Below are 11,380 nucleotides of genomic sequence, written 5' to 3'. Positions count from 1 at the left end.
AAACCTGATGTCTCCATCTCTGTGTGTGGCACTATCATAACTCCTAAGCAGCACACCCGCTGTCTCGGGGGTTATTTTTGACTCAGATCTTTCCTTTACTCCTCACATACAATCACTTTCACGCTCCTGTCATTTTCACCTCAAAAACATCTCCAGAATCCGCTCTTTTCTTACGGAGGAAACCGCCAAAACTCTCATTGTTGCTCTGATTCACTCTCGCCTTGACTACTGTAACTCATTACTAGTCGGTCTTCCCCTCACTAAACTCTCCCCTCTACAATCTATCCTCAATGCAGCAGCCAGGCTCATCTTTATGACCAACCGCTACACCAACGCCTCTAATCTGTGCCAGTCACTGCACTGGTTGCCCATCCCCTTCCGAATAAAATTCAAACTTATTACTCTCACCCACAAAGCTCTCCACAGTGCTGCACCTCCTTACATCTCCTCCCTCATCTCTGTCTACCACCCTACTCGGGCTCTACGTTCTGCCAACGACCTTAGATTAAAATCCTCCATAATCCGAACCTCCCACTACCGTCTCCAGGATTTCTCTCGTGCTGCACCAGTCCTCTGGAATGTGCTACCCCAGACAATCCGATTAATTCCCAATATCCACAGTTTTAAACATGCCCTGAAAACACATCTATTTAGACAGGCCTATAACATTCCTTAATCTGACTCCTTTCCATGGCCCTCCTTTTAGATTAGTCATCAGAATAAGATTCCCTCACACTCCTTCTCTTCATGTCCGTCATACACGGATACTGGCTGGTGACCGGCTCATGCAGCTTTATGTTACCACCGCATGTTTATAAAAATGGCCGGACCATTGTACAGAACAAACACTGTTACACTTTGTGTCTCGCTTATTTCCTCATAGATTGTAAGCTCTTGCGAGCAGGGTCCTCACTCCCCAGGTTTGAAATGTAAATGAACTTTGTCACTATGTAATGTCTGATATTGTTTGTTTCATGTCCTCTCTAAATTGTAAAGTGCTGCGTAATATGTTGGCGCTATATAAATAAAGATTATTATTATTATTAGTATTATTATTATTATAACTAAACTAGATACATTTTGTATTGCTGTAATTGTACTGACCCAGAGAATAAAGTTGTTGTTATTTTTACCAAATGGTAAACAGCAGTAATTTAAAATTAAGAAAAAGATATGCTGTATTTTTTCATTCCCCAACTAATTTTATAAAAAATAATCAATAACTTATATGTTCCCCCAAAATTATAGGAGAAAAAACAAAAAAAGAAAAAAAAAGTTTGTTTGTCCACTCACCATGCACTTTGGATGTCTCTAACGCCATCTTGTAGTTCCATTCGGCAGCAAATAAAATATGAAATAATGTTGAAAAAAGGGATGCCCAGCACTCGGTAAAATAAAATCCAAAACTTTCACCTTAAAAACAAATTAAAAACATTCCTAGGAAGAGTGCTTACGCGTTTCGAACCGAACAGGTACTTACTCATAGCTGGCTTCCCAAAGCTCCAGGTTCGATGGGAGGAGGTATCTCCTCCCACCTGATTAAATTTCGACCCGAAAATTATGCCATTACAAAATTCAACTCATCCTACCAAAAAAAGCTATTTGATGTCTATTTCGACAAGAAATAAATAAGATGACTCTTAGAATGCGATGTTGATAAAACACAAAACATTGCTTGACCATAAACCAACAAACTAGGCATTGATATTTATCTTTTTAGTACGGCAGGCAACATAGAAAAGGAGAAGGAACAGACCTTAGAGGGGGACGACTCCTCCTCTGCCACCCCACCCATTGATATAGTAGAGACAGAAGACCTTGCTCAACCTCTAACGTGTCTCAGCCTCCGCATCCCTCTATTCAAAGGAGAACACCCACCTGGCCAAACGTCCAGTCACCAGGAGGAAGAGGACAGCCCCTCCCTGCGGGTGAAGGAGTACCTGAAACGGCGGTTTGAACAGATAAATTCTGCAGTGTTTGGCACCTCATCTTCACCGCCTTAGAACAGGTGCGGATCTTTGGAAACATAAGCGGCCCAGCCCGTCAGAGCACTTTAATTTCCCTACCTCGACCATATCAGCCATTTGAATATCCGCTTTCTCCTTCACTATATTTACAGGAACGTGCACCATGCAGGGGCTACGCTACGTACCGCGCGTAGGAGCAAAATTATAGACCTAATACACCATCGGCTGTAGCAGTCGCACCACCACCCTCCGGTTACCAGGCATCTGGTGCTCCTGGACCGTCATCTGGCCAGCACCCATATTATGGGGAGTCCTCTGACTGAACCGAAACTCATCCCTCCCGTTTCATTCCGTTATAATTTTGGGGCATTTTTTCTAATGTCCTGTTGATATATTTTTACACCCTTGTTTAAAAAGTTTAAAAAACTAACAAAATTAGGGACGACTAGGCCCGAGGAAGCATAAGGGGGGGGGGCAGGGCATCCCTGATAATGGTGGTTTGGTGAAGCAAGGGTTATAAAATGGTGCTGGCCGCATGGCCAACGGCACCAGCATGTCTGAGGTCCAGCAGCTTGGTGAGTCTGATTCTGATTAATCTGAAGGGGACTTGTGGTCAGAGGGGGAGGATACCAGCACCAAAGGTAGGATGCTTAAAGTTTTAAAAAAATTTTTGAAGGCTGTAAATAGAAAAGGTAAGGCAGGAGCAGAAAGGGTGGGGGGTCAGGCTAAGAACAGCTCATTAGTGGAAAAAGTGTTAGCGGCGGGCGGTCAGGATACTTACGCATGCTCATTGTCCCCGACATATGCACATTTGCCACAGAAAGTTTTGAAACGTATTAGGGAGGGGAAGTACATAGATGTTTTTGAGTTATCAAGGGAAGCAGTAGCGGAAAAGGAGGAGGGAATCGGTCAGTCAGATAGGAAACAGTGGAGGACTATTGTGGAGTGGACCAAGGGGTTCCTTGTTTACGCCAGTGTATGGGTGGAATCCAGACCGGAACAGTGCACCAACATCTTAAAGTACATGGACTTGGTGGTTGATGCGCATGATTTTACGGGGGACTGGGCTTGTTGGAGTACGACAGGGCGTTTAGGAAAAAGATAGTAGGAAGTACGATTTTGCGTTTTGGCCAGAAGGATTTGGATTTATGGTCCAGATTGATGGGGAGAGAGAGGGCGCAGGTGGGAATAGGGGTCCAACAAAGTCAGCAAGGGCAGAATGGTTTGTTGGGCATATAACGAAAGGAACTGTAATTGGGGGTTTGCATGTAGATTTAGACATGCGTGCTTCAAGTGTGGGGCAGGGCACCCCCAGGTCGAGTGTGTGGGAAAAAAATTTGAAGGCAAGCTCAGTAATTCCTTTCGAGGGTTTGCAAAAGGCGCAGTCACCAGTGAACATAAACAGGCTAATTGAGTGGCTAAGGCATTATCCAGATAGGGCGAAAGCTGTACTTTTGGAGGAGGAGTTTAAATTTGGTTTTATATTACCTGTTGAGGGAGATGTGCAAGGTTCCAAAAAATTTAGAAACTTGAAATCGGCTGATATGTTACCGGGAGTGTTGGAGGAGAAGTTGTGGAAGAAGGTGGGGTTAGGGAGAATAGAGTGGCCTTTTGATGCTCCACCAGTTGAAGGCATGGTGGTATCACCTTTGGGGGTGGTTCCCAAGAAAGAGGTGGGTAATTACAGGATGATTCAGCACCGGTCTTACCAAAGAGGGGGTCGGTCAGCGATGCAATAGGAAAGGAAGTGAGCGAGGTACATTATCAGTCATTTGAGTCAGCGGTAGAAAGGGTAAGAGGATGTGGAAAGGGGGCATTGATGTCCAAGGTACATATTGAATCCGCTTTTAGATTGTTACCATTGCATCCGGAGAGTTTTAAATACACAGGGTGTCGTTTCAAGGGAAAGTTTTTCATAGATAAATGTTTACCTATGGGTTGCGCCATTTCATGCGCATATTCTGAAGCATTCAGTTCATTTTTACATTGGTGTTTGCAGAGGGTGTAGGTTACCTGTCAAGAAGGTGAAGGCATTGTTGGAGGAGGTAAGGGAGGTGAAAGCCAGCGGGAAGAAGACATTAAGAAAGATGCAGTCGCTGTTGGGTTCCCTTAATTTTGCGTGTAGGGTGATTCCAATGGGCAAAGTATTTTCCAGGCGTTTACAGTTGAGTACGGCAGGAGTGAAGGCAGGACAACATAAAATTAGAATAACGATGGCATTAAGAGAGGATCTGCAGGTTTGGGAAAGTTTCCTGGTGAACTTTAAAGGGAATGTGTTGCCAGAAAAACATGTTTTGTTTTTTTTAGTTAAACAATTAGTGTGTAGGTGATTAAACATTGTTCTAATTTTTTTTATTTTTTCCACGAGTCAGGAAATATTATAAATTGGATTCAATTTATAATATTTCCCAGCACTGGTCACTAGATGGAGCAATTCCCAAAATTGCAGCATTGCATGTGGTAAAGCAACCATATTGCTTTATGCTGCAAAATTGTGAAAAAATCCCTCGCTCTAGTGAGCTCTCAGAATCCCCCCCTCCTTTATCCTGGCTAGTGCCGGGAGAAACGAGGGGTTTGAACGGTCTAACCTCCTACACTGTGTGTCGCCATTTTTTGAGCTAACACACAGTGTAGAAGGTTTACATACACTAGTAAAACACACTGAAACACGCACATACATAGAAATCACTTACCTGCTCCAGTCGCCGCCGCTCCCTCCGGTCCGTCCGCTCCGTCTGGTGCCGCTGCTCCATGTGCACGAGTCCGGAAGCCGCGACCGGAAGTAGTAATCTTACTGCCCGACCGCGACTTCCGGTCCACAGGAAAATGGCGCCGGACGGCGCGCATTTCAAATCGGACTGTGTGGGAGCGGCGCATGCGCCGTTCCCACACACACGGTGTACACCAAAGTGGATGGAACGGGCCCCGTTCGCAGTCCCTATGGGACTGGAGCTGCCGTATTCCATGTCTGTATGTGTCGTTAATCGACACATACAGAAATGGAAAAAAAAATGGCAGCCCCCATAGGGAAGAAAAAGTGTAAAAATAGAAAAAAGTAACACACAAACACACAAATTAATCCAAACGTTTTTAATAAAACCCTAACATAAAACTGATATTAAAAAAAAAAATTTGGTGACACTGTTCCTTTAATGGAGTGCGTGTTTGGCTACAGGAACCATGCTCCAATTATAAGTTGAGATTGTTCTCAGACGCTTCAGGGTCAATTGGCTTCGGATCCTTTTTTGACTCAAAGTGGTGTGCAGGGGTATGGCCAGATGGTTGGGCAGAAAAGGGATGGTTGAGAAACATGACATTGCTTGAACTATTCACAATAGTGGTAGCAGTGGAATTATGGAAGGAACAGTTGAGGAACAGGTGGGTAATTTTTTGGACAGACAATATGAGTGTGATGTCAGTGGTGAACAATCTATCCAGTAGCACACCCCCCCCCCCCCCCCCCAGTGTTGGCACTATTAAGATATTTGGTAGGGAAGTGCATGGAATGGAATATCAACTTCAGAGCTGTGCCAGGAGACAATAACTCGATTGCAGATGCTTTGTCAAGAGGGAAGTGGGAGCTATTTTTTCAATTGGCACCAAATGCGGAGCGAACAGGATATGTGTGCCCTAACAATATTTGGCAGGTACTGACCAGATTCTAGAAGAACTGGTGGAAAAATCTTTGGCGCCAAACACATGGAAGTCCTACATGAAAGAATGGAAGAAGTGGGAGAATATCCGGAGAAACAAGGGCGGGAGTCCGGTCCAGTGTTTGTGGAAGCTGCTCGGTAACATGTGGAGGGATAGGTTAGCAAAAGGTAGGGCCGCCACCTTGGTGGCGGCAGTATCATTTATTACAAATGTAAGAGGGGAGGAGGACCCTACAAATGTTTTTGCAATCAGACGGGTGTTGAAAGGTTGGTCAAGGTCAGAGACACGAGGAGGAGACAAGAGGGAGCCCTTAGATTCAAGCAGAGTAAAGAGGCTGGTGTCAGCCTTATGGGCCGTATGTAGGGACAGGCACGAAGTGCTGCTATTTAAGGCAGCATTCACATTGGCTTTTGCGGGTGCATTTAGGTTAGGGGAGTTGGTGTCCACTTCAAATAGGGGCATAGATGGGTTACAGCTCGAAGACGTAAAATGGGATGGCACAATTGTAAAGTGCCTTATCAGAAAATCTAAGACGGATCAAAATGGGAAAGGGACATGGGTGATGATGCTAAAGAAAGGGGGGCCAATTTGTCCGGTGGGGGCAGTAAGCGATTATTTGGGTTTACGAGGATCAGAGTTAGGAGCCTTCTTTAATCACAAAAATGGTAGTGCTCTGTCCAGGTTCCAGTTTTGTCAGATACTTAAGAGGGCTGCAGTGGCAGTGGGGCTAGAAAAAGACAAAATTGGTTCGCATTCTTTCAGAATTGGGGCGGCATCAGAAGCAGCAGCAGCAGGATCAGATGAGGGGAGCATTAAGCGTTTGGGGAGATGGAAATTCAATGCCTTCCACACTTTAATTCGTCCATTGCTATGTTAGTGATTGTGTGTTGTCTCTCCCGCAGAAGAAAAAAGTGTATGGGTGATGGGACACTCCTTTGTGTACTGGGCCACAGAGAGAGCAAAGAGGAGACCGTATGGATTACCACTCGGCCTGCCAGGCGACGGGGTCAAGGTGAAGTGGTTCGGGAGACGTGGACTTCGATGGTTCCAGATGAGAAAGCTGGTGGAGGAAGCGGCGAAAGTGGGGCACCCGCAGGTGATCGTCATGCATACCGGAGGGAACGACTTGACTAGTACCAAAGCTTGGTTACTGCTCAACAAGATGAAGGTGGATATTGCCGTATGGAAAGAAAGGTGGCCGGGAGAAAAGTTTTTGTGGTCAGAGATTATTCAAAGGCAAAGTTGGATAGGGGCAACATCAACAGGGCCATTGAGAGGGGGCGTGGCTTTGACATGGCGGTGTGAAGACGTGTTTCCCTGGAGCTCCGGACCCACACTTCAGTAAATCGCACACAAAGGGCTAACTTACCTGTTCCCGGTGAGCGATGACGAAGGGGAGGCACCGCAAGAGCCTCTCGGTCACTCCCGGTAAACCCGTCCATAGAACAGTTCCTCCACTCCCGCCGAGACGGAGCTTCTCCGCGGCCTTCCTCCACTTCAGCTGTAGGCAGCAGTCAGACCCCGCCAGCACGTGAGTGCTCACCTGCTGCCAGCTCCTCTGTTTTCCGGCGAACCTCGGCTGCTGCTCTCAGGACTGCACTCCTGTCATCTTGCCGTCGGAGGTAAGTCAGGGCACAGCAGCCATGTCTGGGGCGTCTCCTCCGCTGTTGACGGATTTCCTTCTCCCCCTCCAGCCCCAGCCTAGGTCAGGACAGGACGATGGCCGCACGGCCTTGCAAGGCGGAGTGGTCCCGGTGCCATTTTCCCTCGCCACGCAGCGGCACTCGCCCTCAGTGGATTGGCTGCATCTCAGTCAGGGGAGGCCGGCCATTTTGAGGGGGCAACTTACCCTATCAGCTGTTTCAGGGGACCACCATGCTGCCTCATCCCCGGGACCCACCCCTCCATGGAACGGACCCTAGCGGAATTATGGGAAATGGTGCGGGTATTGCCCACCAAATCTGACCTGGATGTACGCCTCTCCCGGCTGGAAGAGAAGCACGAGCGGGCCATAGGGGCTGTTTCGGAGAGGTACGCTTATTGGCGGCACGGGTGGACACTTTGGAACGCCAGAACTCTGTCCACACCTTGGACATCTCGGTTCTTTCTCAGACCGTGGAAACCCAATCTACCCAAATGCGGGATTTTTCATTACACCTGGATGATGTGGAAAATCGGGGGAGGCGGAAAAACAATCTGAAATTGAGAGGCATCCCGGAATCTGTGCCCCCAGAGGGGTTATATGTTGCGGTTACTCATATCTTCAATAAGCTCATGGACAGACCACGTGATATGGCCATTGAGATGGACAGGGTGCATAGATTGGCGGGCCCCCGGACCAGGGAAGGTAATCGCCCGCGGGATGTCATATGCAGAGTGTACAAGCAGAAGGAGGATATTGCACGGAGGGCATGGGAGAAGGGGGCTATTCCCTTCAACGGCTCAGAGGTTACTGTTTTGATGGATGTCTCCAGACTGACTCTCCACATGCACAGGGTTGTCCACCCCTTGCTGGAGGCAACTAAAAAGGCGGGCGCTACCTATCGATGGGGCCATCCCTTCCACATCATACTTCGCCATCAGGGACACTCGTTTGCTGTCCGCTCCCCGGATGATCTGGAAGAAGCCTTCCGTTTTCTGGAGATCTCCCCAGTGCGGCTCCCGGATTGGACAGAGCCCCCCCCCCCATCGCACTTTCCTAGAGGCGGTTCCTACCCAGATCCTGCGCGCCCGAATCTGCCTCGTCCCATAGACGGGTCTGTCGGGCTGAGGTCACTTGGATGGCGTTCCCCTCGCAGAGACTGACCTACCTGATTATGACCGCCTAGTTTAATTCTCACCACATGGGCCTTGATTATGGTTTGCATATTATCTGTGCTTAACTTTTCCTTTGCAGCGTTCTTCATGAGAGGCAGATGTCGGAAATGGTGGTGATCATGAATGGGACACTATGTTCAGTATGTTGGGTCTGGGGTTATTGTGTCGGGGGATTTACCTCTGTTTAACTGTCAGGGGCTGGGCGGTTTACACTGCCCACAATAGTTTGACGGTTGGGTCCGGGGTTCCGTTTAGCTAATTTTGATCTTTTTAGTTCAATTTGTATTTCCTTGAGGGATTGCTTCTTTTACACCGCTGTCGTTCTTCGTTCCCCATTAGGGTTCCGTGCTGTTGTGTCGTGGTCAGGGGGTATTTTTTCTCCAGAGGAAGGCGTAACACGCGACGAGTTGGTGAGGGGTTTTGTACTCCACTACTAGTAGGGTGGTCTTTTTCTAAATTCTTGATACTTTTGTCCTGTCTAAGGGGGTCTTTCTCTTTCTCTCCCCCCTTGCCTTCTCTTCTCTGTCTTTCCTTTTCTCCCACTATGTCTAACATCACCGTTGTCTCCCTGAATGCACAGGGCCTGAATATCCCGGAAAAGCGATCCTCCATTCTCCATCTCCTCTGGAAGAAGAAAGCACAAGTGGCGTTTCTTCAGGAAACCCACTTCCGGGCAGATTGCATACCGAGGTTGACGGACACCCATTATACTGAAGGGTACCATAGTGCGTCACCTCATTCCAAGACCAAACTCCATCCTGATCCATCCTGATCTCGCATTCTCTTCCTTGGGAGCATGTGGAGACTCGGGCGGATGGAGCGGGAAGGTTTTTCTTCGTGAAAGGTAGGTTGGCTAACACACTGCCTTCTTATTCTCTCCCTAACACTGGTCAGGTTGCCTTCTTGGAGAGGGTTTTGGTGGAGTTGGATGGCTTCCTGGAAGGCACTCTAATACTGGGGGGGATTTGAATGTCACCTTAGATCCCACATTAGACTCCTCACGAGGGAACTCGTCTTTACCCAGGTCAGCTCACCGTTGTATATGTCGGTTGTTGCAAGAGCACCAATTGGTCGATGCGTGGCAGTTCCTGCACCCATTGACAAAAGACTATACTTTCTTTTAGGCTCCTCACAACACATACTCCAGATTGGACTATTTCCTCCTCTGTCACTCCCACCTGTCTGACCTCTCTTCAGCCTCCATTGATGATATTACCTTCTCGGATCATGCTCTCATCACTCTCACTCCCAGCGGCCCACCCTCGCTTCTGGCAGTGGCGCTTGAATGACTCGCTCTTGCAGGACTCGACGGTGGTATCGGACATTTGCAGGGATCTCCGGGAGTATTTTGACACAAATGTTTCCCCGGAGGTGGACCCGCTTTGTATTTGGGAGGCGCATAAGTGTGTGATCCGCGGTTCCTTCATCTTTTTTCCCGCATACATCTCTTGGAACAGTCCCATAAGGCCTACTTGGATCGGGTTGTGGGGGTGGAGCTGGGGCAGCTGCGAGTTCAGGTTCGTTCTCTCTGCCTTGCTAAGGCTAGGGCCTCCCTGGTTAAATGCAGACGTAATTTCTATGAATTCAGTAATAAACCTAGCAAGACTCTGGCGCGGGCACTTAGGAAGACCCGATCACGTACCTATGTTCCCATCTCCAGGCTTCCAGCACTAGGCGTGTGCACCTTCCCCATGACATTTCTGAGGGCTTATTACCACTCCCTTTATAATCTTCCTCGGGCCTCTCCATCTGCGGATGGGAAGCCGACTGGAGCAGATAGAGGCATACCTTTGGTCCTCAGGTATGAAATTTATCCCCCAAGAGGCTATTGCTGTCCTGGAGGAGCCTATTTCCCCGGAGGAGTGGTCATGGGCTTTGTAGGACTCGCCGACAGGGAATGCGCCGTGTCCTGATGGCTTGCCCATACAATATTATAAGGCCTGCTTGGACCTGCTCTAACCCCATTTCCTGCATGCCTTCAACTCACTTACTGAGGGGCGCTCCCTTCCTCAGGACTCGCTGCGGGCATACATTACGGTGATACCCAAGGAGGGGAAGGATCCATCCATATGTCAAAACTATCGCCCCATTTCCTTGTTAAAAGTGGATCTGAAGCTGTTTGCTAAGATCCTGGCCCATAGGATTACCCCCCTCCTCTCCTTCATAATGTGATCCATTACGATCAGGTAGGCTTCATGCCTCTTAGGGAAGCTCGAGATATTACCACAAGGGCAATTAACTTGATACACCACACGGCTGCCTCGGCCCTGCCCACGTTCTTGCTGTCCATGGATGCGGAGAAGGCCTTCGACAGGGTCGACTGGGACTTTATGCTGGCCACCTTGCGGCATATTGTGTTGGGCACTCACATGATGTAATGGATTTTGAGCCTCTACTCCTCTCCCTCGGCCCGGGTTAAGGTCAATGGTACTTTTTCATCCCAGCTCGCTATCTCTAATGGCACGAGGCGGGGTGGGTCTTCCGGACTTTGTCTCTTATCACCAGGCCTCACACCTGTCACGGATTCTGGATTGGTTCAGGCACATGGAGGTTAAACAGTGGGTCTCGATGGAGCAGTCCATGCTGGCAGTTCCTCTGCAGGCTCTGCCTTGGTTGGGCAGGGATACTCCCCTATCGGCGCAGACACACCCGACGATTGGACCCACCTTGGCGGTTGCATCCCGGCTCTTTCCCCGGAAAGATATTTCTCCGTCTCCCTCCCCCCTGTTCCCAGGCTTGGGCAATCCCGCATTCCCTCCGGGGCGAGAAAGGGGTCCATTCCGGCGTTGGTTGCGTTGATTGAAAAAAGGGAAAAATGGACCACACGGGCGCTGCTGTTAATATAAGTATGAATGAACGATGTTCAGGGTTTAATGGGTAAAAGAAGAATGTACAAGCTACGCGTTTCAATGCCGGACCAGCGTCTTCGTCAGGCAATAAAA

Source organism: Rhinoderma darwinii, chromosome 2 (genome assembly GCF_050947455.1).
Source record: "Rhinoderma darwinii isolate aRhiDar2 chromosome 2, aRhiDar2.hap1, whole genome shotgun sequence".
In the NCBI taxonomy this organism is placed as follows: domain Eukaryota; kingdom Metazoa; phylum Chordata; class Amphibia; order Anura; family Rhinodermatidae; genus Rhinoderma; species Rhinoderma darwinii.
The sequence above is the reverse complement of the archived record's forward strand: the minus strand, read 5'-3'. Positions refer to the sequence as shown.